We start from the raw sequence: 26,851 nt of genomic DNA on the forward strand, positions 1-26,851 counted from the left end.
TCAGTAAAGTTTTATTAATTTATTTGGCTGCCTGGTCATACTCATTAAATACAACATTTGAAATAAGAGACTCATATTTCTTTATCATTTTAGAGTTAAAGCTGGATTTAAGATAAGGGAGGAGGGTTCAGGATGGGGAACACGTGTATACCTGTGGCGGATTCATGTTGATATATGGCAAAACCAATACAATATTGTAAAGTTAAAAAATAAAATATTTTAAAAAAAGATAACAAAATCGGCAGATATGGGAAAATAAGGAAAACTTTAAAGAACTTCTCAAATAATAAGAAGCAGAGAAATAACTGAAATCAAGTCAATTCATTCTTTTTGCCCTCTGACCTTGATACATATATAATGTATGCAAACAGCCTCTGAAGGAAGGTAGTGCCTGGTAAAAACAGGGGAAATGATACCTTCTAAATGATGTTAAGAAAGATGACAAGTATACATATGCTAACAGAAATACAGTCTATAAAACTGACTCCAAAGCACAGATGCCCTTGTCCTCAGGATGTTCCTTTTTATTCTGGCTGTGCCACATGGCATGTGGAATCTTAGGTCCCTGACCAGGGATGGAACCCCAGTCCCTTACAGTAGAAGCATGATGTTTTTCTAACCTCTGGACTGTCAGGGAAGTCCCAAGGACACTCCTTATTTTATACCATGGAGTAGTTTTCCTTCATTCCTGTAAGTTTTCACTGCTGCAAGCACCACAAAAAACTCCTTACTATAGTCTAGTCAATAAGTAATTTTCTACATTTCAAATATTCCTATAGTATCTCACACTATACTGGTAACATGAATGATGTTGAAGAAATATTTATTTCGAAGGAAAGACAGGGGGAGGAAGGAAAGAGGAAAAATAGAATATTGGAGAATATTGTAATAATGCATAATGAACAATTACATAAATACAAGAGGATGATGTACTGAACAATTACATTTGTATTCTTCACATTTTTATATCTATACATGAATCAAAAAAAATTGAATTCACATTTTTGGCAGATACCCTGCATCCTCAGTTATGCTGAACGTGATGTTCCCAGTTGTTTTAGTTACAATGAGAGCTTTAATTAGTTTTCTTTTGCTTTGGCATAGAATACTCTTCTGAGGGAAAGCTATGGTATGTGGAACTGTTGTTACTTTTCCAGGCAATATAAGAATGAATTCGTAGTGATGATGGTGACAGTGGAGTGCCAAAGAGGAGTAAATAAAATTCTTCCTAGAGGCATAAAAGAAATAACATCCAGTGAAAAATGCGCAAAATGTATCCAAAAAGACATTAAAGAGCAATCAGTAAATATGCTTCATTGCAAACAAAAGAAAAAATAAATTCTGGTTAACTGAGCAGAAAGACCATTTTATTCAAGCTATTGGAGTGTTCATTAAATCAAGAATATGGCAAACCAGGCTCATAAAAGAAGCCATAAATATAGTCATGGGGAGAATTTAGCTATGGAAAAGATGTTATTAGTGCTGCCGCCGTCAGACAGCATTGTCTAATAAGTCTGCTGGAATCTCAACTCCAACAGTACCTCCACCCATCCCAGTGGGCACTAGACTCCAGATACTAAGACCAGGGTAAATTCTAAAGGTCCCAAGAGTAGTAGCGGATTGACTAAGCCCTTTATTACCTGCCTTCTTCAGACCAAGAAACATAGCCTTAAAATTTCCTTCAGTTTGACTAAACTTTAGATAGGTTTCTTCCTGACTAGAAGGCCCTGATATCCCTTTTCTTAAAGAATTTACTTTAGAAAATTGCAATTGTAAATTCTCTGCCTCTTTGAGATGTAAATCTTCTCAGCCCCTTGCCAGTTTTACAACTCAGAAATGTCTTTTTCAAGGACTTGAGAACCATCTCTTTGAAATATCATCATCAAAGAAGATAGCACCCCTATCTCCCAGTCTTTATGGAAAGGTAGAAGTCTAATTTTGATAAGTGCCAATTAGCAAACACAAATGATCTAATTATATTTGTTAATTGACCCGCTCCCCAGTAACATCCTCTAGTAAGTTTACTAGCTTATCCCATCTTTCATTTTAGGAGTCTTGAGTTTAATCTCTTTCCTTTATTTCTGGACTTCCCTGGTGGCTCAGATGGTAAAGCATCTGCCTACAATGCAGAAGACCCTGGGTTGGGAAGATCTCCTGGAGAAGGAAATGGCAACCCACTCCAGTGTTCTTGCCTGGAAAATCCCATGGACGGAGAAGCCTGGTCAGTCCACGGGGTCACAAAGAGTTGGACACGACAGAGCACTTTCACTTTTTTCCTCTTTTTCTATAGTATTGAATAAAATCTTCCTAGTCTGTTGAACTTTTCTGATGCAATTTTTCATTGATGTGCCCCTAGCTTCTATGAGTCTTGACAGAACAAATGTCTGGTCTTTGACAATTTTCATGGGTAGAGGCAGAATCATCTCTTACCTAGACTCAGACTGTAAACAAATCCTTGGAACATAAGCAGGAAGTGTCCATGTTGGACGGCAAAAAAACAGACTAATAATCACTGTTTCTTTAGAATATAATGCCTCTGTGTTCAGTCACTTCAGTCATGTCTGACTCTTTGCAATTCAATGGACTGTAGCCCACTAAACTCCTCTGTCCACAGAATTCTCCAAGCATGAATACTGGAGGGAGTTGCCATGCCCTTCTCCAGGGGATCTTCCCAAAGATTGCAGGCAGATTCTTTACCCACTGAACCACCTGGGAAGCCCAGAATATAATGTCTACAGGAGGAATAATGTCTTTAGGAGGATTCTTCTTTCTTGCATACATTGAATACTAACATACTTATAAAATGATGTCTAAGGCTCTTTATCTGTTACACTGAATTTCTTGAATATCCTTAGCCTGGATTCTGTATCAGTAAGCAGCTTCCAAAACTATCTTGACTAGTCGAAATTTCATATGTTTGGTTGAACGTGGTAAGTGGTTCTCAGCACAAAGGCAGAGGAACCAGAGACCAAATTACTGGACCATCGAAAAAGCAAGAGAGTTCCTAAAAAACATCTATTTCTGCTTTATTGACTATGCCAAAGCTTTTGACTGTGTGGATCACAATAAACTGTGGAAAATCCTGAAAGAGATGGGAATACCAGACCACCTGATCTGCTTCTTGAGAAATTTGTATGCAGGTCAGGAAGCAAGAGTTAGAACTGGACATGGAACAACAGACTTGTTCCAGATAGGAAAAGGAGTACGTCAAGGCTGTATACTGTCACCCTGCTTATTTAACATATATGCAGAGTACATCATGAGAAACACTGGGCTGGAAGAAGCACAAGCTGGAATCAAGATTGCCGGGAGAAATATCAATAACCTCAGATATGCAGATGACACCACCCTTATGGCAGAAAGTGAAGAGGAACTAAAAGCCTCTTGATGAAAGTGAAAGTGGAGAGTGAAAAGGTTGGCTTAAAACTCAACATTCGGAAAACCAAGTTTATGGCATCTGGTCCCATCACTTCATGGGAAATAGATGGGGAAACAGTGGAAACAGTGGCTGACTTTATTTTCTTGGGCTCCAAAATCACTGCAGATGGTGACTGCAGCCATGAAATTAAAAGACGCTTACTCCTTGGAAGGAAAGTTATGACCAACCTAGATAGCATATTCAAAAGCAGAGACATTACTTTGCCAACAAAGGTCCATCTAATCAAGGCTATGGTTTTTCCACTGGTCATGTATGGATGTGAGAGTTGGACTGTGAAGAAAGCTGAGCGCCGAAGAATTGATGCTTTTGAACTGTGGTGTTGGAGAAGACTCTTGAGAGTCCCTTGGACTGCAAGCAGCTCAACCAGTCCATTCTGAAGGAGATCAGCCCTGGGATTTCTTTGGAAGGAATGATGCTAAAGCTGAAACTCCAATACTTTGGCCGCCTAATGCAAAAAGTTGACTCACTGGAAAAGACTCTGATGCTGGGAGGGATTGGGGACAGGAGGAGAAGGGGACGACAGAGGATGAGATGGCTGGATGGCATCACCGACTCGATTGACGTGAATCTGAGTGAACTCTGGGAGTTGGTGATGGACAGGGAGGCCTGGCGCGCTGCGATTCATGGGGTTGCAAAGAGTTGGACATGACTGAGTGACTGAACTGAACTAAACTGAGTGCTTATCGGACATTTAGAACTTTTAAAATCAACTCTTTTAAATCTTAGAATTTTTAAGATGTTATTTCATTAAGAACAGACATCAAACAATGAAAGGAAAAAGATCCATCAATTACTATCATCTCACAGGTTGAAGGTGACTCCGTGTCTATACTTGTAACCAGCCTCTATAGAAATAATTCAAAAATTTAAACCTTGAATGTATAGATTTGAACTTGGGTCTTCCTAACTCCAAAATCCTTACTTTTGCTGCAAAAATAAAAACTCTACTGAAAACATTAATATTGAATAGCCTATACAGTGCGCTCCTTTCCTGGAGAGGTTTAGTTGTCATCTTTTTTACTTCAGAGAAAAGAACACACATAATACTCCTGGCTGAACACTTTTATTATTCCTAATTCAGTTTAATATATAACTCATGTTAAAAAGGCTTTGAATGGCATACATACTGCAAGCAATCTTTATCTAAGAAATATAGCTTTCCCTTGACCCAAGTCTGTCTCACATCTCTCTCTTCTTAACAGCTAAACCCTTCAATATAGTTATCTGCCCTTCATGTCTCCTCCTCTCTTGAATGCAACGCAATCAGGATTTATTACCACTCCAACCAAAATTGCTCTTTAGAATGTAAATTCTTATTTATTTAAGCTTTGGTGATACTTATTAAACTTTTCCTTTTCTTGATTTTGGAACAATTTTGTTCTCTTGGTTCTCATCTTACCTCCCTGGCTCCCCTTTCTTGGGTTCTTCTGGTTGTTATTCTCCACTATCCTGAATCTGAATTAATTGAAAGTGTTAGGATTTAGTCTTCTGGTATCTTCTAAAATATATTACATTAACTCCACAGGAGAGTTCATCCAACCCAAGGTCTTTAAATGTTGCTGAAATTCTGGTAACCCACATATGTTTATTTGTATACCAACGTCTGCTTTAAACTGTAAATGTATCAATATTATATACCATATTGGCTACCCACACCTCCATTATAGGAGGCAGTTGCAGTAAGATATAAATAAAATTAGACACTATTTTTAAAAAGACAAAAATGTGTATCCTGCTGCCTATTCTCTTTACAACCCCATGGACTGTAGAGAGCAGGCTCCTCTGTCCATGGGGTTTCCCTGGCAAGAATATTGGAGTGGGTAGCTATTTCATTTTCCAAGGGATCTTCTCCACTCAGGGACTGAACCTGGGTCTCCCGCATTGCAAGCAGATTCTTTGCAATCTGAGCCACCAGGGAAGCCAGACATAATTAAAACTAGACACTATTTTTAAAAAGACAAAAATGTGTATCGTGTTGTCTACTCTCTCAATCAGAGTTGGTCTTAGTCTGTCCTATTTCCCTGTACTAAACAATGTTATATCTACTATACCGAGATGAGGGTGTACATCAAAGCAGGATGTCTTTACATAAGCCACTTGTTATGAGACTAAAGGTGACAAATTCATGGGTGTTTTTTCATAGTTTTGTTAAAGAGGACATCTGAGAAATGTTCTATAATGTTAAATAATGACCTACGAAACAAACCAGCAGGATGTGATTGTAGTAAAAACTTTCAGTATAGAAATAAACTTATAAATTTAAGGAGTTGATGTTGAAACAATCTGACTAAATTTGAAATAAATTTAATGTATGTAATTTAATGTATGAAATAAATTTAATGTATGTAATTATGAAATAAATTTAATGTAAGTTTAATTCATGTATTTTTCCTTCAAATTGTACAGTCAGGAATAATTGAAAATTATTTCCAATAGAAATAATTTCCAGTAAATTCCAATAGAATATTTCTAATATTTTTGGTCTCTCAAGAAATATCAATAGTCAGTTAATACATTGGTTTAACTATGTATTTTTTTATCAGTATTGAAAACTATATATGAAAAAGCCTGACTTTTAAAATGCTGTCTAATAATTCTAGAGTACCTGTCTATTTTCACCCCTGCTTTTTCTTTTTAAATGTGGTTCATATTCAAAAATCTAACCTAGCCTTGGATAATTATACAGAAAACTATTAGGAAATGGAAAGTGTAAGATAAGTATTTTCTGTCATTAATTAGTCAGGTTTGGCATACAGTAATAGAACTTATTAGGCATCAAAACAGCATGGAAATGAATTACACAACTTTGACTTTAAAAGTTAAGAAATCTTCTCCAGGGCTTCCCTGGTGGCCCAGTGGTAAAGAATCCACCTGCCAATGCAGGAGTCATGGGTTCCATCCCTGGTCTGGGAAGATTCCACATTGAGGAGCAACTAAGCCCATGTACCACAACTACTGAGCCTGTTAGTGGCAAAGAGAATAGGCAGCAGGATACACAACTCTAGCCTGTTGGCTAGAGTCCACGAGCTGCAATTACCAAGCCCATGTGTCTCAACGTCTGAAGCCCACACACCCTAGAGCTTGTGCTCTGCAACAAGAGAAGCCAGCATAAAGAGAAGCCCACACACAGCAGCTAGCAGCAGCCCCTACTCACCACAACTAGGAGAAGGTCCGTGCAGTAATGAAGACCCAGAGAGGCCAAAATTAAATAAATTCAAGTTTAAATCTTGTCTAGTGGGTCAGCTATCACTCAGAATTCTCAAAATATGCCAGGAACTTTGTCCCCCATTCCTTCCTTTCCTTGAGTTAGAATTCCAGAGTTTGACTTTTAGACTAAGTATTCCACAACATGGAACCCATTTGCTGTCAGTCAGGAGGAATTGAAGAACCTCCAATTCAGTGCATATGAGATTTGGAATCTACATCATTTCCTGATACTCCCACAGGAAATGGGTGCTTTAGATCTGAAGGCAGAACATTTTCTTCTGTGATGATGCAACTAAGGCTCTACCTTTTCACTTCATTTCTGGTAACTGGATTTCTACTTTGTCCCTTTATGCTTGAGCCCAGTCTTAAACTGTTTACAAACTTTGGAGCTACCCAAAGCCCTTTCCAGATCCCTTCTTTTCACCAAGAAACTGAACCCTAAGCTCCCTTTCAAGTAAAATCTAATTCATCTGCAAGGGATTTCCCAGGTCCTAACTTCCTTTATGCATATCTAACTGGGTCTTAATCAATTTATCTGATTAAAAATAGTGACTATTTTGACAATAACCACGCCAGGGTTTTGTGATATTGAGCCAAACTGATCCTGTGCTCCAAGAATCTTTATGAAAGTGATTCAATATTGGATCAGAGTTCTTTAAAGAGGTTAACTGTGCTCACCTTGCACAATAATAAGTGATTAGCAGAAAAAGCACCACAGAATAATGAGTAGACTGTGAACACAGTATGGAAATTCAAACAGTTGTCATGTCAAATATTTCATAGCCTTTATGAGAGGTGCTATTTGAAGAGATTTTTTTTTCCCTCCATGCTTATTTATTGAAGAGTGCTAGACCATGGTATAGCTGAATATTTTAAAATAAATGTATAGAGACTCCCAAATACAGTTTTTGGGTAATAACTCTCTTAGAGTCCATAACATTTTTGCTGTACACACAGACACACACACACACACATACACAAGTACACATACATACACACAAGCAGAGAGTTATTTGAAGGCATTTATGTTAGATCCACAATAGAGAGACCTAAATGAGCTCCTATGAAAGGCCATTTATTTTAATTCCCTGTCTTAAAAGTTCATGGTGGAAATTCATTGTAAAAAATAAATTGTGGATAATACTGTGGTAATAATGGTCCACAGTCCCCCCTAAAAGAAATGTGAATTGCTTTTCTTTCAAACAGTTTTATAATTAAAACTTTTACCTACAAGTAAAAGATACTGGAGGTCCTTTATTAGAAACTCTCTGCTATCAAGACTGCTTTTTTGGTGTGGTTACATTACCTAAGAGATGCCAACTAGCTCTAATTAGTACTCACTGAATCAAAAGTGTTTTGATAACTATATGTACAAATCTAACTTCCCGCCCACAAAAGCTGTCTTTCAATTTGTAACTTTTGCATGATCTATCAAGTCACCCTATTCACTGTCATCTTTTGCTTCTCCATCACCACCATTTTCTGACCCATAACCAGGTTTTTCTCCATTGTATATTCAATGGATTGTATAGAAAATTCATCTCTGACACAAGAGTGAAATTCTTTCTAAAGAACTGTAGAAATTCATCAACATCTGACTTCCCAAGGTGCCAGGGAGGTAATACTTATTTCCAGAAATAACTGGCCTCCTTCAATTTAATCTAAGAGTGAAATAAGAAATTTGAATTAATAGCTCATTGTTACAGAGTTGAGAAAACCTAAGAGTACATCAATAAGCTGGAGACGAACTGGAATATAGAGTATGGAGAAAAGGGAAAGTAGAATTACTTGAAGAAAAAGGAAATGGGAAGCCAACAAGATATACTAAAGCTGAGATCAAACTCATAAAAGAGATCAAAAGAGCTACAAGTGAGAAACTGGAATCTAATTGTCTCTCCTCTTTACACGCCATCTTGTAATGTTTCTACTGGGCATGGAATAAAGTCATGAGTAAAATTCAAAACTTAGAATTTGCTAACACAAAAAGTCATAACCTTCAAACCAAATCATCAATCTCATTAATCCAGATGAACAATACCAAGATTTCTTCCAAATCATTTTAGGGAATGTATCCTAAGGTCCATCATTATATACATTCCACCTTAAACACTCTTCCAAACTTTAACAGTACCATATTTAAGTAGTTAAAATAAATATTAAGAGGTTCAATCATGTATTAGCTGAGTCTTCTAGGCAGCAGAAGAAAAAAATTACTAAACCTCCACAGAAATTATCCTCCAACATTAATAACTAATTTATAAACAGTTAATTTGACCTAGTATCTTTTTTTCTGATCAAACTTATTGTTGATCTCCAAGTGTCAACATGAGATTTCCCTCTTCCCAACTCAAGCTCAGAGTATCTAGTCTTCTTAACTTCCATTCAGGTCTGACAATGGACTAATAATTGGACTCACAATTCTTTTATTTTGCTCAGTAATCTTGAATATTCTTGAAATTGTGATTAATTTCATGGTAATCTTATGATAGTTCTTCAGTATAAAGTTACACATAAGCCTAGTCAAAACAATGAGCATGACTCCTTTTAGTGAATAGCAGAAAGTATTTTACTTCTGGATCAAAGTGTCAGAACTAATAGAGAAAGTCCAGGATGGATGAAAGTCCATGGATACCACTTCAATAAATACAGAAATAGATCAGAAAAATAATTTTCCTATAAGTTTTCTACTATAAAGCCAGCCAATTACTTTATCATTCATGTGAGATGAAACATAAAATACTGCAAGGCAAATTTTATTTTTCGTATGGGATATTTCTGTTGGGCAAATATTTGATAAGACAGTTTGGGCAAAAAGCTGCATTTTTTCCAAAGCTGTCATTCAAAATTAGGGTTATGATATTGAGACTTGGCCTTTTTAATTATATCTTAGTGTTTATCATATTATATGTTATTATAAAGTGGTATTTATTGATTCTGAGATAATATTTTATTACCTTCACAATAGTACATGCACTTTCAGAAAGTATGAGGGTCACTAGTAAACTCTTCCAACTTAATCCAGAATATCCTGGACCAGTGAAAGCAATGGGCATGTGTTTGTTTAGGAGTCTTTTCCTGTTACAATATCTATTGCTAAATGTCTCTCTACTGCTTCTTCAGTTGACCAAATTATTGTACCATTTTCTTTCAGCCATCTGAAAGAATTTCCCATTATAGGATTTTTCTATCAGTATCCATTGAAAGTGCCCCATCTGCCTGGCTTTATATTTGCTATTCTACAGGAGTGTCAAAAGCAATCTGAGGGCCAGTGAATGATGAAGTCCACTGTGTGTAGTTATGACTTCTTCATTTTCTATCCTGCCAAATCTCTGTTTAGTTGTTTTGCATTCTCTTATTGTTCTCCTGGTATTTCTGGCTTTATTTCAGCTTATTCCTCTGTGGATGTTTTCAAAGGAGACATTCAATTAAATGGTTTTTATTTCATTCCAAATGGAGTTCATCTCATTCTTTTAGCTATTCTCTCATATTTTAAGTTTTATTTTAGTGATATACATTCCCAGAACTAGAACTAGATCAGCGATTTAAAATGTTGTCTTTTTTTTTCTGTGGAATATATTTAATGTTTACTATTACTTTGTATATTTATTTATTTCTAAGAATAAAGTGCTATTTTAGTCTTTGAATCAAATGTAAAGACTGAGTTGGTAGTTTATGAATCTTGTGCATTAGGTAGCCTCACCTCCGTGGAGCTAAAATTAAAGTCATAATAAGAGTAGCAAAATATTTTCTTCCTTTCATTCCATTCCTACCTACTACCAGAGAATTCCCTGGCACTCCAGTGGTTAAGACTCCACACTTCCACTACAGGGGGGCTGGGTTCAATCTGTGGTCAGAGAACTAAGATCCTCCATGCCACCTGATGCAGTCAAATTTTTGTTTAAAAAAATCATCAAATCTCTAGTACATTTTCCATAATGTTCTAGTCCTCTCAAGAGAATTACCTTGGGTCGATTTTTGAAGAGGTCTTTTTGCATCTTCCATCTACCATCTACCACATGCCCATTGCCCACAGGCCCATCTACCACAGTCTAGAACACCTACCCACTGATATTTTATTGTCTAATACTACTTTAAATTCAACTGAAGTTTTCCAGTTGAGGTCACATGGAAATAATAAACAAGTGAAATAATCCGTGTATTTTTTCAAAAGAGAGGGGTAAATTCACATTCCTTTCTAGCATTATGTTTAACATTGACTCTATTAGACCAGTGGGGAAATATCTTCAACAAAGAGGCAATCAATTTTTTAAGGTCCTATCTCCAAAAGAGAAGTATTTTATAAAATCTCTTCCACTGGTTTGACAGGGCAGATAAACTCATTAGTGCAAACATTAAGCTCTTCCAAGTGATGGTTTGTGCCCTCGTTTAATAGACTTAAATATACATTCTACCCCATTGACTACTGAGCCAAAGAACAGGCCAGTCAAAATCACCAGGTCATTCAAAACAAGGTCATAATGGCAGATTTATCCTAAATCAAGCATAAAGGTATTAAATTTTAGGAATATCAGATACTGCTAAGGGGTCCTTTGGGAATGAAAGTAGACACCAAAGACCAAAATATGCATGTTGGTGATTATTTTGTTTTTGGAATCTTCATTTTCAGGTCAATTTATTTCCTCACATAATGTAAGACGAGATTTCCTAAGGGAGGAGACAATCATTAGAGTACCAGATAATATTGCTTAATAAGCACTTGTCATTTGTGCTTCTAAATATAATCTGTGTACATAAATGTTCATCCTTTCAAGGAAAATCTCAGATCCTTTTAAAAAGTTCAGACTTTCATTTTAAGTGTAAAACATTCTTTGTCTTCTATGGAGAGTAAAATGAGGGGATCTTACCCTAATTGTGCAGTGGTTCCCTCAAATAGTCTGATGTTATACTGAGACACTGGTCATCCTTCCCCTTCAAATCTTCATAAGTAAAACTAATTTCAAATTTATCCTGTAGGCTGGGCCTACAGTTGAAACTAAATTGCCTATGAACATTGCTGTCCTGGTATGATGAAGTTTAGGCTGCACAAGAACAAAGATTATCTAACCATCAACTTATAGACTCTTGAATTAGAAGGGAGAGGTTTCCTTCCTTTTATATATGATGAGCCTGAGGTCCTAAAACAAGGTATTTCTGCTAGGACTTTGTCAGGACAACATGAAGAAGTGAGTTTAAGTTCTGTCTCCACTAAATTCTGTTAGATGTTGATATGCTATATTGTATCTATTAGCTTCAGTTTTTCCCTCACTGTTAAAATGATGAAAAATGAAGAAAAACTGAGGCTAACAAATGTTAAATAGTCTCTTCCTTTGTGTCATTTTAGTATAATGTGTCTTAAATAAACAAATGACTATACAATAAATTTAAAAACCCTATTGCTTATTTACGTGTTTCAAGCATGGCCATTATGAAACCTGAGTGATGAATTACTTTCTCTCTAGATTCTCCTAAATATCCAACAATATATCTGACATTTCCATGCAGATACCCTGAAAGGACTTCAACCATTACATGAACCTAAAACAACCTATAGATTTCCTTTCAGGGGTGACAGTTTAGTTCCCAACGATGTGACCCAAATTTCAATAAAATATATTAATAGCTCTCAATTTCTCAAACCTTGAACTATAACAAAGACCTGTTGCACTGACCTCCTTGACATCTCTAAAGCTTATACAATTTTTTTCTTTATGGCCATTATCCTAGTCTACATAAAATGCATTTCTTAGTTAAATTATTATCTTAATCAGCAAGAGGTGTTCCTGTCCTCAGTTTTGCCCATTTTAATCCTTTGTATAAAACACAGCCTTTGTGAGCTTTTGAAAATACAAATATGATTATTTCACTGGCCTGATAAAATAGTAAACTAACTCCACATTTTCTTTAGATAATATCCAGACTCCTTAATAGTAACATGTTATTATGAATTTGATGTCTGTGGCCCCCTCAAGTTCATATGTCGCAGTCCTAGCCCCCAGTCTGATAGTACTAAGAGGGTAGGTCCTTTGGGAGGTAATTAGGTTTAGGTGAGGTCACAAGGGAAGAGCCCACAAGACAGGATTAATGTACGTAAAAGAAGAGGAAGAGACACCAAAGCTTCCTCTCTCTACTTTATGGGGACACAGAGAAAAGATGGCCACCTTCCAGCCAGGAAAATGGCTCTTACCAGTAACCAAATCTGCTGGCTCCTTGATATTGGACTAACTAGTCTCCCAAACTGTTAGAAATAAAGGTCTGTTGTTCAAGCCTTCCAGTATATGGCATATTGTTATAGCAGTCTGGGATCACCAAGCCAACAAATGAAACCAAGAAGTGGAGATTGTGCTGCAACAAATACCTAAAAATGTTGATGCAGGTTTAGCTCAAGGTATGGATAGATGTTGAAAGAGTGCCATCTGAACAACCCTCTGCACCCTAAGATATGAATTTAGGTGGGGAAAGCATCACTCTAACATCAAGTGGGAAGGGTATGTAAGAGATCAGGCTCAAGCTAGTCCTGAAGACACAAGTAAATCGCATGAACCAATGAACCAGATTCACAGTGCTTACCCATACTTACTGCCTCTTCTCCCTCAACTTCCCCCTATGGCCTCATGTGGAGTTCTTTATGCCCAGTTGACTTAAAGAAGAAACATTTGGGACCCAGGTTTATAGATGATATTGTATGATATGCTGGAAGTCTGCACAACTACAACACAACATCCTCAGTCTTTGGGAAACCCAGGAGGACGACAGAGAAAGGAATGCTCCCAAAGGACAGACCTTTAAGCAGGCACACAGGTGTTCATTTTTACCTGAAAAGAAAGACAGCAAAAGACACAGATATACAGTGATTTATGGCTGGTGGCTAAGGTTAAGGCTGGGTGCTCAGGAATTGGAAATGAATGATTGGAAAACTGGTGACAGAGGTCTTACATTGACAGTACAGATGACTGAGACAGCCTTCCAAGTGGTCTATTTCAAGTCTGGCCCTGTTTTAATCCATTCTCTAAAGCATAGCCTGTAGGAATTTTTTTAAATGTCTATATGGGTATTTCACTCCCCTGCTTAAAATCCTAAAAAGGCTTCCCATTTCTCTTGGATAAACTCCAAATTCTTTAACACAACTTACATATTCTAACCACTTAATACCTGATGCCAGTGTTTCTTCCCAGTCTTATTTCATCTCTCCATTGGAAAAAAAGAAAAACTATATTTTAGTCTCCATTTATACATGATTATCCTTCTTCCTAGAATTCCCTTTACACACCCTAACCCTAACCCTAACCCTTTACAGGGTTTAGATATTATTTCCTCTGGGAAGACTTTTTTGACCCATCTATCTTCAGATAAATATTCATTTTATATTTATTTATTGCAGACCATATTTCTGTATAAATCTTCCAGAGGCAGTTCAACCGTAAACCCAGAACCAGTCAAGGCTTATTCATGCTTCAGATTCTAGGCTCAATGCTCCTTCTTGTTTAGAAGGATGGAGACATTTGTTCCTGTAGTCACTTCTCCCTGTTTCTTCCTGCCTGAAATTAACTTCTTTTCAAGACAGTTAAGAATAATGATTATTTTTTCATTAGAAACTACGGCAAAGTAAGCCCCATCATTTGGTTCTAACAAGGTAATCACTGAAAGCCCAACATTAGAACATTCCACACAATTGGGTAATCATGAATATCATAGTCCTGCCTACCACACAAGTACACCTCTGTACACGTGCATGTGCGTTGTGAATATACATTGTAGATATCATAAAAATCAAAGCTGAAAGGTATCTCAAAAGATACTCAGATCTGTTCTTAAGTCTCAAAAAATGCCTTCTAAGTGGTTATGCATTTATGCTTCAGTATCTCCAATCACTGAAAGTTCAATATTTCACTAAGACAATCCATTCCAAATTTAGATATTTCTGACATAGAAATATCAATCATATACGAAGTCAAAATTTATCCCTCAATACTTTAAACTCAGATATATTCATTAAAGGCTATATTGTCCAAATTTAATTCCTCTTGTGATAGTATTTGCAGTATACGCACACATATACACATACTAAGTTTCTAAAAATCACTGTTCTAACCCTTTCAAATAGGTGTCTTCATACTGCATATAAAGAAATCTAGTTGTTTTGGAAAAAGGAGGAGAAGGAGAGGTGAGGCCAGGGGTGAAATAAGAGTTGGGTATTTTTTTTGAATGAAAAAGGTTAAAAAGTCTGTATGTGAAGAAAACAGTTTGGGGTACTGTTTGTTTTAATCACCATAATTAAAAGACATTATGGCCTATGTCAAGGTTGCAGAAATTTTCCTTAAGAACTTGTTAAATATCTACTCAGAAACCTGGTACAATAACTTTTTTGCCTCTCTTAGGAAGAGGAAAAACAAGTTATTTTCTTTACATAAGTGATGTTTTGTCATTGCTTTCAGTTTTCATCTATCATTTCCCTCCCAAGCAATTGCTCTTAAATCTCCTTGATGCAGAGCACTAGTAAATTTTAGAAAAATAAAATCCAACAACTTTTGGATATTTTCACCTTTCATTTTTGGAATTTGTTTGGGTGACTTAGGGAAGCAGATGCTTCTTTACATCATGAATAGACCAAGCAGATTCAAAGCTCAGTGCAAATGGCCCTGCATATTCATCATACTCCCCAGTAATAAATGGCAAGGCAACAGTGATCCTGTTTATCAGCACTAAGCATTTGCTATTCAGGATCATGGTGAACGTATGGGAATGTTCTAGGTGTCCTTGAGTCCAGAAAATTAAGAGATGGTGAAAATAGACACAAAAGTGTCTTGTAAACAAACAAACAAAAAATCACCAAATGTTAATGCCAGCATCCATATTCATTTTAATCTCCTTTCATACACATTTATAAGATGTGATACAAATTAATGCATTTACCATGTGGTAACAAATTATTGCTAATATATTTCAGCAATATTATTGTGAAACAAATGTCCCCCTATTACAGGATCAGCCAACAAAACTTTGACATGATTCATAAGGATTGTTATGCTATTGACTGTGATGTCTAAAGAGCAAGCCATGGAATTTATCATCATCAAAATACATTTTACGGCATTAGAGTCAGACAGTAGGACTGTATAAATAACCTTTAAATATTTCATATACTATAACCAGCAAAGAAAGAATGAATTGATACCATTATTGCTTATTCTAGAAAATCTGAGGCACTGTAAAGAAATCTCTCCCAGATTACTTAAACGAAGGAAGATTTCAGAGAAACCTTAAGTCTTCTTTTCTATGAGAAAAATATGAATTGTTGTATATAAAAGTGACCAAATCCACCATGGAATATGGGCATATAAAGGCAACAGTTGATGGAAGGAGCATCTATGTGTCAGAGGAAAACTGCACTTTACTGCTCTTATATCCATGTTTTGAAATCAATGCTGAGACCACAGCTAAGCCAGTTTTGAATGTTTCTACACTTCTTGCTAACAGAATAAACATAATCAGGTTGATTATGTACCCTAAAAAGAGAGGGAAGACTCCTCATATCCCCACTACTCCAGACACTATTTACCATTCAGTCTTTTAAAGAGAAGAAAATCTATTCCTCTATTTTATCAAGAAATTATGAATTACTGAGTTAGACAAGGCTGTGGTCCGTGTGATCCGACTGGCTAGTTGTCTGTGATTGCCCTGTCCCTGCACCTAGCGTGTTACTTGGGTTTCTCTTACCTTGGACGTGGGGTATCTCTTCAGGTATCTAGTTCCAATCTGAAGGAAGGTGAATCACTTTCAGAGATGCTGAGACTAGATGATAGTATCAATGGCCCAGCAGTTCTGTATTCTCTCCAGCTACCCGAAGTTTTGGTGACCCACCTAAACACTCACCTAATTCTGACCTTAATTTTAAGCTCTGTTTTCATTCTCAAGCTCTTAATACCCTGATGGTATTAATTTTCTTTAAACTGTAAAATATTGTAAAAATTATGTTCTTGCATATGCCATGCACTGTGCTTGAATATGTTTTTATATAGTCCTCACCACATCCTTGTGAGATAGGTATTATGAGCTCACTTACTATGAGAGGAAATAAAAGCTTTCAACTGGTGAACAATAGAATAAATATCCTACAAATTGTAAACAGGGGGGCCAGAATCCAAACATGGGACTGTACAACTCCAAGGTCCCAAGCAGTATCTATTAGAGATCAAAGTCAACAATGCAATTCATTTATTTTACTGGGCCCAGAAAAATAAGAGATGGTACATATCTTACATCAGGAGTAAATAAACTTTTCTCTGTAAAGGGATCTATTGTAAATATTTTCAACTTTGTGGGACAGATAGTCTTTGTTACAATTAAAACTGCCATCACAGTAGGAAAGCAGCCATAAACAAATGAACATGACTGTGTTCCCATAAAACTTTATTTACACAAATAAGCAATGAGCCAGCTTTGGCCTATGGGATATAACTTGATGAACCCTTTCTCATACTATTTCACAAAATGTTCATCTTGATAAACAACCAAAAATTTATTACATGCAATAAAGTTTTCAATTAGAACATCATATACATAAATCATATAAGAGTTTTCATCACATTATCATATAAACATGACCCACATCAGGAGTCAACATGAAGGCCTCAATGCTGTTTGTAGAATTAGTCCTCAAACTTAAGTCAGAAACCCCCACTCTTGGCATGGATGGGGTCAGTGGACGGAGGCCACACTCAAGATACCTAAGGGTAGGCTGCGAATCATTCTAAGGTCTTTTCTATATAATTATACCCATGTTTTCATATATAATATACTATAATTGATCTCTTGAAATAAAACTTCTATATTTTAAAATATCAAGGTAGAATAATAGGTAAAATTTACCATTAGGCCTGGGCTAAAAAAGAGAGATACATAATATATATATGGATTAACATTTAGAAGAGACGTTAAACTGAGCGGTTGTCACAACTGGAGAAGGTCATTATTCATTCCAATACCAAAGAAGGGCAATGCCAAGATTTGTTCAAACTACCACAAATTTGCACTCTTTTCACATGTTAGCCATGTCATGATCAAAATTCTCCAAGCTAGGCTTCAACAGTACATGAATCAAGAACTTCCAGATGTTTAAGATGGATTTAGAAGTGGAAGATTAGAAATGGCAGATGTTCAAGATGGATTTAGAGCTGCAGCCGTGAGGGCGCAGGAGCTACCCCTCATCCAAGGTCAGGGGCTGCAGTTGAGAGGAGCTACCCCTCATCCAAGGTAAGGAGCAGCAGCTGTGCTTTGCTGGAGCAGCCCTGAAGAGATACCCCACATCCAAGGTAAGAGAAACCCAAGTAAAATGCTAGGTGCAGAGACAGGGCAATTACAGACAACGAGCCAATCAGATCACACGGACCACAGCCTTGTCTAACTCAATGAAATGAAGCCATGCCATATGGGGCCACCCAAGACAGGCAGATCATGCTGGAGAGGTCTGACAGAATGTGGTCCACTGAAGAAGGGAACTGCAAACCACTTCAGTATTCTTGCCTTGAAAACCCCATGAAAAGTATGAAAAGACAAAAAGATAGGATACTGAAAGATGAACTCCCCAGGCCAGTAGGTGCACAATATGCTCCTGGAGATCAGTGGAGAAATAACTCAAGAAAGAATGAAGGGATGGAGCCAAAGCAAAAAACACACCAAGTTGTGGATGTGACTGGTGATAGAAGCAAGGTCTGATACTGTAAAGAGCAATATTGCATAGGAACCTGGAATGTTAGGTCCAAGAATTAAGGTAAATTGGAAGTGATCCAACAGGAGAAGGCAAGAGTGAACACTGCATTCTAGTGTTCTGTTGCCACATATCTAGGTCTTTAGCAGTAGGCAAAGTTGTTACTGGCACTATCTTTTTCTGTTAATGTCCTTTTTTTCTTTTTAAGTCCAGTAAATCTAAAGCATGAAATAAATAAAATTCAAAACAGAAAAAAAAAAAAAATAGAATGCAGTAAACTAAAATGGACTGGAATGGGTGAATTTAACTCAGATGACCATTATATCTACTACTGTGGGCAAGAATCCCTTAGAAGAAATGGAGTAGCCATCATAGTCAACAAAAGAGTCCAAAAGGCAGTACTTGGATGCAATCTCAAAAATGACAGAATGATCTCTGTTCATTTCCAAAGCACATACTTCAATATCACAGTAATCCAAGCCTATGACCCAACCAGGAATTCTGAAGAAGCCGAACAGTTCTATGAAGACCTAAAAGACCTTCTAGAATTAACACCACAAAAAGATGTCCTTTTCATTATAGGGGATGGGAACAAAAAAGTAGGATGTCAAGAAATACCTGGAGTAAGAGAAAAATTTGGTCTTGGAGTACAAAGTGAAGCAAGGCAAAGGTTAATAGAGTTCTGTCAAGAGAATGCACTGATCATAGCAAACACCCCTTCCAACAACACAAGAGAAGACTGTACACATGGACATACCTAGATAGTCAACACCAAAATCAGATTGGTTATATTCCTTTCAGTGAAAGATGGAGAAGCTCTACACAGTCAGCAAAAACAAGACCAGGAGCTGACTGTGGCTCAGATCATGAACTCCATATTTCCAAATTTAGACTTAAATTGAAGAAAGTAGGGAAAACCACTAGACCATTCAGGTATGACCTAAATCAAATTCCTTATGACTATACAGTGGAAGTGAGAAATAGATTTAAGGGCCTAGATCTGATAGATAGAGTGCTTGATGAACTATGGACAGAGGTTCATGACATGGTACAGGAGACAGGGATTAAGACCATCCCCAAGAAAAAGAAATGCAAAAAAGTAGAATGGCTGCCTGAGGAGGTCTTGCAAATAGCTGTGAAAAGAAGAGAAGCAGAAAGCAAAGGAGAAAAGGAAAGATATACCCATTTGAGTGCAGAGTTCCAAAGAATAGCAAGGAGAGATAAGAAAGCCTTCCTCAGCAATCAATGCAAATAAATAAGGAAAACAATAGGATGGGAAAGAATAGCGATCTCTTCAAGAAAATTAGACATACCAAGGGAATATTTCATGCAAAGATGGGCTCGATAAAGGACAGAAATGGTATGGACCAAACTGAAGCAGAAGATATTAAGAAGAGGTGGAAAGAATACACAGAAGAACTGTATAAAAAAGATCTTCACAAGCCAGATAATCACAATGGTGTGATCACTCACACTCACCTAGACCCAGACATCCTGGAATGTGAAGTCAAGTGGGCCTTAGGAAGTATCACTATGAACAAAGCTAGCAGAGGTGATGGAATTTCAGTTGAGCTATTTAAAATCCTGAAAGATGATGCTGTAAAAGAGCTGCACTCAATATGTCAGCAAATTTGGAAAACTCAGCAGTGGCCACAGGACTGGAAAAGGTCAGTTTTCACGCCAATCCCAAAGAAAGGCAATACCAAAGAATGCTCAAACTACCGCACAATTGCACTCATCTCATACGCTAGGAAATTAATGCTCAAAATTCTCCAAGCCAGTCATCAGCAAACATGAACTGTAAACTTCCAGATGTTCAAGCAGGTTTTAGAAAAGGCAGAGGAACCAGAGATCAAAAAGCCAACATCTGCTGGATCATCGAAAAAGCAAGAGAGTTCCAGAAAAACATCTATTTCTGCTTTATTGACTATGCCAAAGCCTTTGACTCTGTGGATCACAATAAACTGTGGCAAACTCTGAAAGAGATGGGAACACCAGACCACCTGACCTGCCTCTTGAGAAACCTATATGCAGGTCAGGAAGCAACAGTTAGAACTGGCCATGGAAAAACAGACTGGTTACAAATAGGAAAAGGAGTACATCAAAGCTGTATATTGTCACCCTGCTTATTGAACTTATATGCAGAGTACATCATGAGGAACACTGGGCTGGAAGAAGCACAAGCTAGAATCAAGATTGCCGGGAGAAATATCAATAACCTCAGATTAGCAGATGACACCACCCTTATGGCAGAAAGTGAAGAGGAACTAAAAAGCCTCTTGATGAAAGTGAAAGTGGAGAGTGAAAAAGTTGGCTTAAAGCTCAACATTCAGAAAACGAAGATCATGGCATCTGGTCCCATCACTTCATGGGAAATAGATGGGAAAATAGTGGAAACAGTGTCAGACTTTATTTTTGGGGGCTCCAAAAATCGCTGCAGATGGTGATTGCAGCCATGAAATTAAAAGACACTTACTCCTTGGAAGGAAAGTTATGACCACCTTAGACAGAATATTAAAAAGCAGAGACATTACTTTGCCAACAAAGATCCGTCTGGTCAAGGCTATGGTTTCTCCAGTAGTCATGTATGGATGTGAGAACTGGACTATAAAGAAAGCTGAGCACTGAAGAATTGTTGCTTTTGAACTGTGGTGTTGGAGAAGACTCTTGAGAGTCCCTTGGACTGCAAGGCGATCCAACCAGTCCATCCTAAAGGAGATCAGTCCTGGGTGTTCATTGGAAGGACTGATGTTGAAGCTGAAACTCCAATATTTTGGCCACCTGATGTGAACAGCTGACTCATTTGAAAAGACCCTGATGCTGGGAGAGACTGAAAGCAGGAGGAGGAGGGGACAATAGAGGATAAGATGTTTGGATGGTATCACAGACTCAGTGGACATGGGTTTGGGTAGACTCCAGCAGTTGGTGATGGACAGGGATGCCTGGCTGCTGCGATTCATGGGGTCACAAAAAGTGGGACATGTCTGAGCAACTGAACTGAACTGAACTGTTTTATTGACTACGCCAAAGCCTTTAACTGTATGGATCACAACAAACTGTGGAAAATTCTTAAAGTGATGGGAATACAAGACCACCTGACCTGCCTCCTGAGATATCTGTATGCAGGTTAAAAAGCAACAGTTAGAGCTGGACATAGAACAACACACTGGTTCCAAGATAGGAAAGGAGTACGTCATGGCTGTATATTGTCACCCTCCTTATTTAACTTATATGCAGAGTACTTCTTGAAAAATGTTGGGCTGGAAGAAGATTGCCAAGAGAAATATCAATAACATTAGATATACAGAGAAAACCACCCTTATAGCAGAAAGCGAAGAAGAACTAAAAAGTCTGTTGATGAAAATGAAAGAGGAGAGTGAAAAAGTTGGCTTATACCTCAACATTCAAAAAACTAAGATTATGGCACCTGGTCCCACATTTCATGGCAAATAGATGGGGAAACAATGGAAACAAGGCAGACTTTGTTTCCTTGGGCTTCAAAATCACTGCAGATGGTGACTGCAGCCATGAAATTAAAAGATGTTTACTCCTTGGAAGAAAAGTTATGACCAGCCTAGACAGCATATTAAAAGAAGAGATATTACTTTTCCAGCAAAGGTCCATCTTGTCAAAGGTATTGTTTTTCCAATAGTCATATATGAATGTGAGAGCTGGACTATAAAGAAAGCTGAGTGCTGAAGAAATGATGCTTTTGAACTGTGGTGTTGGAGAAGACTCTTGAGAGTCCCTTGGACTGGAAAGAGATCCAACCAGTCCATCCTAAAGAAAATCAGTCCTGAATATGCATTGGAAGGACTGATGCAGAATCTGAAACTCCAGTACTTTGGCCACCTGATGTAAAGAACAGACTCATTAGAAAAGCTCCTGATGCTGGGAAAGATTGAAAGCGGGAGGAAAAGGGGATGACAAAGATGAGATTTTTGGATGGCATCACTGACTCGATGGACATTTGTTTAAGTAAGCTCCAGTAGTTGGTGATAGACAGGAAGCCTGGCATGCTGTAGTCCATGGGGTTGTAAAGAGTCAGACACAACTGAGCGACTGAACTGAAATGAATGCAGAGTACAATATGCGAAATACTGGACTGGATGAAGCAAAAGCTGGAATCAAGATTGCCAGAAGAAATATCAATAACCTCAGATATGCATATGACTCCATCATTAAGGCAGAAAGCAAAGAGGAACTGAAGAGCCTCTTGATAAAGGTGAAAGAGGAGAATGAAAAAGCTGGCTTAAAACTCAACATTCAAAAATCGAAGATCAGGGCATCCAGTCCCCTCACTTCATGGCTAATAGATGGGGAAACAATGGAATCAGTCACATATTTTATTTGTGGGGGCTCCAAAATCACTGCAGACAGTGACTACAGTCATGAAATTAAATAAACTTCCTCCTTGTAAGGAAAGCTATGACCAACCTAGACAGCCTATGAAAAAGCAAAGACATTACATTGTCAACAAAGGTCTGCATAGTGAAAGCTATGGTTTTTTCCAGTCGATATGTATGGATGTGAGAAGGCTGAGTGACAAAGAATTGATGCCTTTGAAATGTGGTGTTGGAGAAGACTCTCAAGACTGCAAGGAGATCAAACCAGTCAATCCTAAAGAAATCAATCCTGAATATTCTTTGGAAGTACTCATGCTGAAGCTGAAGCTCCAATACTTTGACCACCTGTTGCAAAGAACTGACTCATGGAAAAGACCCTGATGCTGGGAAAGATAGAAGGCTGGAGGAGAAGGGGACGACAGAGGATGAGATGGTTGGATGGTATCATTCAATGGATGTGAGTTTGAGCATGTTACGGGAGATGGTGAAGGACATGAACCCTGATGTACTGCTCCATGGGGTCACAAAGAGTTGGACACTACTGAGCAACTGAACAACAATAACAAACTATTATTAACTGGATAAAAAATTCATTTAAGAATTGTTATTGATAGTTTTTGTCAAATAAAAGAGGCATCTTCATTTGATGACACTGATTTGGAAGCTTTGCCTTCAGATCTGAAATATTTTTTACAAGTATAGAGTAAATAGCCAAAGCAAGTGTTCAGCTTAAAGGAAGATAACCTCAAGAGGAAGGTCAAAGGTCCCTGCTTCTCTGTGATGACCTAACTTTATATTCCCTTTGTCTATTTATTACCAGCATGATACATAGCTACACACTTAGGCATGCATCATATTCATGTAATTCCTTTCTATTTTCAGGTTCCAAAGTTTTTATCAATGTTAATAATATAATGATATAACCTTACAAAGACTTTATCATTACAGTTTTATAAATTTTTTCAGTACTGTTTTTCTAAAATCAGTAAGGTTCTTATTGGTCAGTTGAATTTTTTATGCATACTTTTCTGAATTTGAGATAAAAATCACATTTTGAAATTGACTTTATGGATTTATAAAATTAAGAATTCTTAGGGTACATTTCTCATGAGTGTTAAAAGGTATGTGTGTGTGTGTGTGTGTGTGTGTAAGCATTCAATGTACAAAGAAAGTTTCCATTGTGCTTCTTTCTTATACCTCCTTACACCGTTTTGTACTGATTTGTGACATACTGAGGTGCCTAATGAAACATGAAATGTTTAATTTACTGTCTAATATTATTCTTCCATGATAGATTAGAAAATCCATGAAGGTAGGAACCATATTTTTCTTGTTTCCTGCTGTGTCCCCAGGCACAAGTACAATGTCTGAGATGTAGTAACCACTTAATAAATAAATTCTTGTTGCCACAATAAATTAAATCATATTTTATTTTATTTAGAAGAAATATAAAAAGAAAATTGTGTCTCAGACACTCTTCACACAAATAATCTTCAATGGGTCTGTGAGGAGTGGATATCTCATTTTAAAGACTGAGGTTTACATTTATTTTCTAGAAGGTGCCGAAAACACCCTCACAGGCAAGCACCAGAGAGAAGAGAATGCTTTTGTCTACATCTTGGGCTTTGTCAGAGAGGAGAATCAGTCTTCAAATGCTGTCAGCTTAGATGGCTGCACTGAAACTGTTCAATTAAGCCTCTGATAGAGGATCAAGCAGACTGCCACTCTGGGCTCTAGATCAATAATAATAATTCCCTGTATTTGTCTAGCAAGCACTTAAACTTCCGAAAAGTACTTTCACATCTATTGTCTAATTTTATCTTTACAAGAACAGGGTCAGATATGAGGGTCAGATCACCTTTTCCGTCTCACAAATGAGAATAGTTCAGGACCTGAAAAGTTAACTACCATTGTCAGCAGAGATGAAACAAAGCATAAGACCCTAGCTTTCCTACATCTGAGTTAATTGCTCTGTTCACAGGATAACCCTGCCCCACGATATAACCACCTTTTACGATGTACACATACTTATATTTCAGTTCAGCAGCAGAAGTGCAGTTAACCATATACCTGCCATTTCTGAGAAGATATAAATGATGAGGATTAAAGCCAGGAATCCAATGATCTGCTACCAATCAGAGACAGCATCCCAATGGAAACACTGGTGGTACAGTGCACAGATCACAGCGTGCAAAGAACTTGTGTGTGCGTACTAAGTCGCTTCAGTTGTATATGATTCTTTGTGACCCTATGACTGTAGCCCGCCAGGCTCCTCTGTCCCTGAGATTCTCCATGAACACTGGAGTGGGTTTCCACACCCTCATCCATGGGATCTTCTCAACCCAGGGAGTGAACCCGCACCTCTTATGTCTCCTGCATTGGCAGGCAGGTTCTTTAACACTAGCGCCATCTGGGAGGCCCTTCATAGAACTTGGAACCAGACAAATACAGACTGTATCTATTCACAGCATTGGGACATACTAACCTTTACTATCATCTGCAAATAGGACTATTTACGGCTACTAAAGGATTTTAAGAATTAAATCTAACAATGAGTGTGTGAGTAGGCAGTTTAGCATCAAATCCATTTTTCTATACTTTGTCTGAGATTGCATTGTCCCAATGTCCATTTGTCTCTTCTATATTATCCATACTAACAACAAAAATTTCATTTAATAGTGGTAACACTGTATTCACTAAAACTCTGTTTCCCAGACTCCTGATAGAGGATAATCTAAAGGGTTTTGACCAATGAGAAGTAAAAATAAGTTGCTTTTCAGGATTTACATGGATGTCAGAAACAGCATGTGCCTTTTTTTTCTTTGCCCTTCTACCTCCTGCCTGGTACCTGAATAGGAAGGTGGAGCAACAAACTTGTCACCACAGAGGGGCACAACCCCAGGCTGAGGATGCCAGGATAGATCTCAAGCCCCTAATGACATCATGGAGCTACTGCATGACCCCTTGACCCCTATATGCAAATCTTCATTTTGTGACAAAAAGTAAACACCCTGTTTAAGTCACTGTTTGTGAGAATTTCTGTAAAAGCCAAACAAATTCCCATCTGATACAATGAATTTCCTTTCATTCAATTTCTTTAAAGGGTTTCATAATCCATCCTGAGTAGCACTGGTAGGTTAACATTTGTAAAATAAAAATAAATAACACATTGAAGACTCTGTCAGCTTCTATACTAAGAATACAAACATGCCTTAGTAGCAAAATAAGTTACTGGTGGAGCCAGAGTTCAAATTCGAGAGGTACACAATCAGACTTAGACTATGCACTGCTCCCTGTGATTTAAGGGCCTGGTATGGTATGAGTTTTGGTTTCCTGACTTGCCAATTGTGTGACATTGCCATACATAGACCGAAAGACTTGATTTGACCTTATATAATAAAACTAAATACATCCCAAGAGGTAGGGACCACTATTATCACATATTACAGATGAGGAAAGAAAGGTTTGAAGAGAAGAATTAACTTCCTAGGAGTACATATCTAGTGATGAGCAGAGCCATGGAAGCAGCTCACTGATTCCAAAGCCACATTTCTAATGAATACACTTTGCTGTCTTAAGTCCACGTATAGAATGTCAACATCCAATTTCTGCTATGAGAAATTTACTACTAAAAGCAGGAAACCTCTTCAGGAAAGTCTGAAAGCTTATATGCATACAGAAGCCTTTTCTTGTTGGAAATGAGGCCACATCATGTTAGATTTTCACTCTGTTCAGCTGTGTTTTAGAGGGCTCATGCTGACTAAATCCATGAAACACGATATAGTCTGCTGTTAAGTCACTAATAATATGACAGATTTCATATGCTTAAAGAGTCAAATATATTCCTCAGAATGTTTTGTTCTTGGTGGCAGATATTTACATGTGTAGGAAAGTCTGAGAATTAACCCTTCAATGTCTAGGGATAGAGATAAATCAGTCTCTACTCTCTAGTACAAAATTATCCGCCTTCTTATTTCATTTGGTTTTTAAATTCTCTCATGTGAAGCCAGACACCAGCATTTCTGTTTCCTTCCCCTTAGCATCTGGAATATCTATGATCCAGGAAGTATTTCTGCGAATTTAGAGCCTAAAATGTCACCACATGCTGCTGCTAATAATAACACATCATAATAACTGCTGTGAAAGTTCTTTAGC

The 26,851-nt window shown here is 37.5% G+C and overlaps 1 long non-coding RNA gene across 2 annotated transcripts in view; it reads right to left on the reverse strand.

The window, feature by feature from the left end:
* Positions 1–419: 419 nt before the first annotated feature.
* LOC147366712 (uncharacterized) overlaps positions 420–26,851 on the reverse strand; it is a 409,970-nt gene continuing 383,538 nt past the window's right edge. The window contains exon 8 of one of the 2 annotated variants that reach the window (XR_015168983.1): positions 420–1,228. This is a non-coding gene — a long non-coding RNA (uncharacterized LOC147366712). The remainder of the gene's footprint in view (positions 1,229–26,851) is intronic. The other variant, XR_015168988.1, reaches the window with a different exon arrangement.

This window comes from Bos grunniens, chromosome 8 (assembly GCF_055505025.1).
Source record: "Bos grunniens cultivar Pamir isolate PY7600 chromosome 8, Bosgru_T2T1.0, whole genome shotgun sequence".
NCBI classification, from domain to species: domain Eukaryota; kingdom Metazoa; phylum Chordata; class Mammalia; order Artiodactyla; family Bovidae; genus Bos; species Bos grunniens.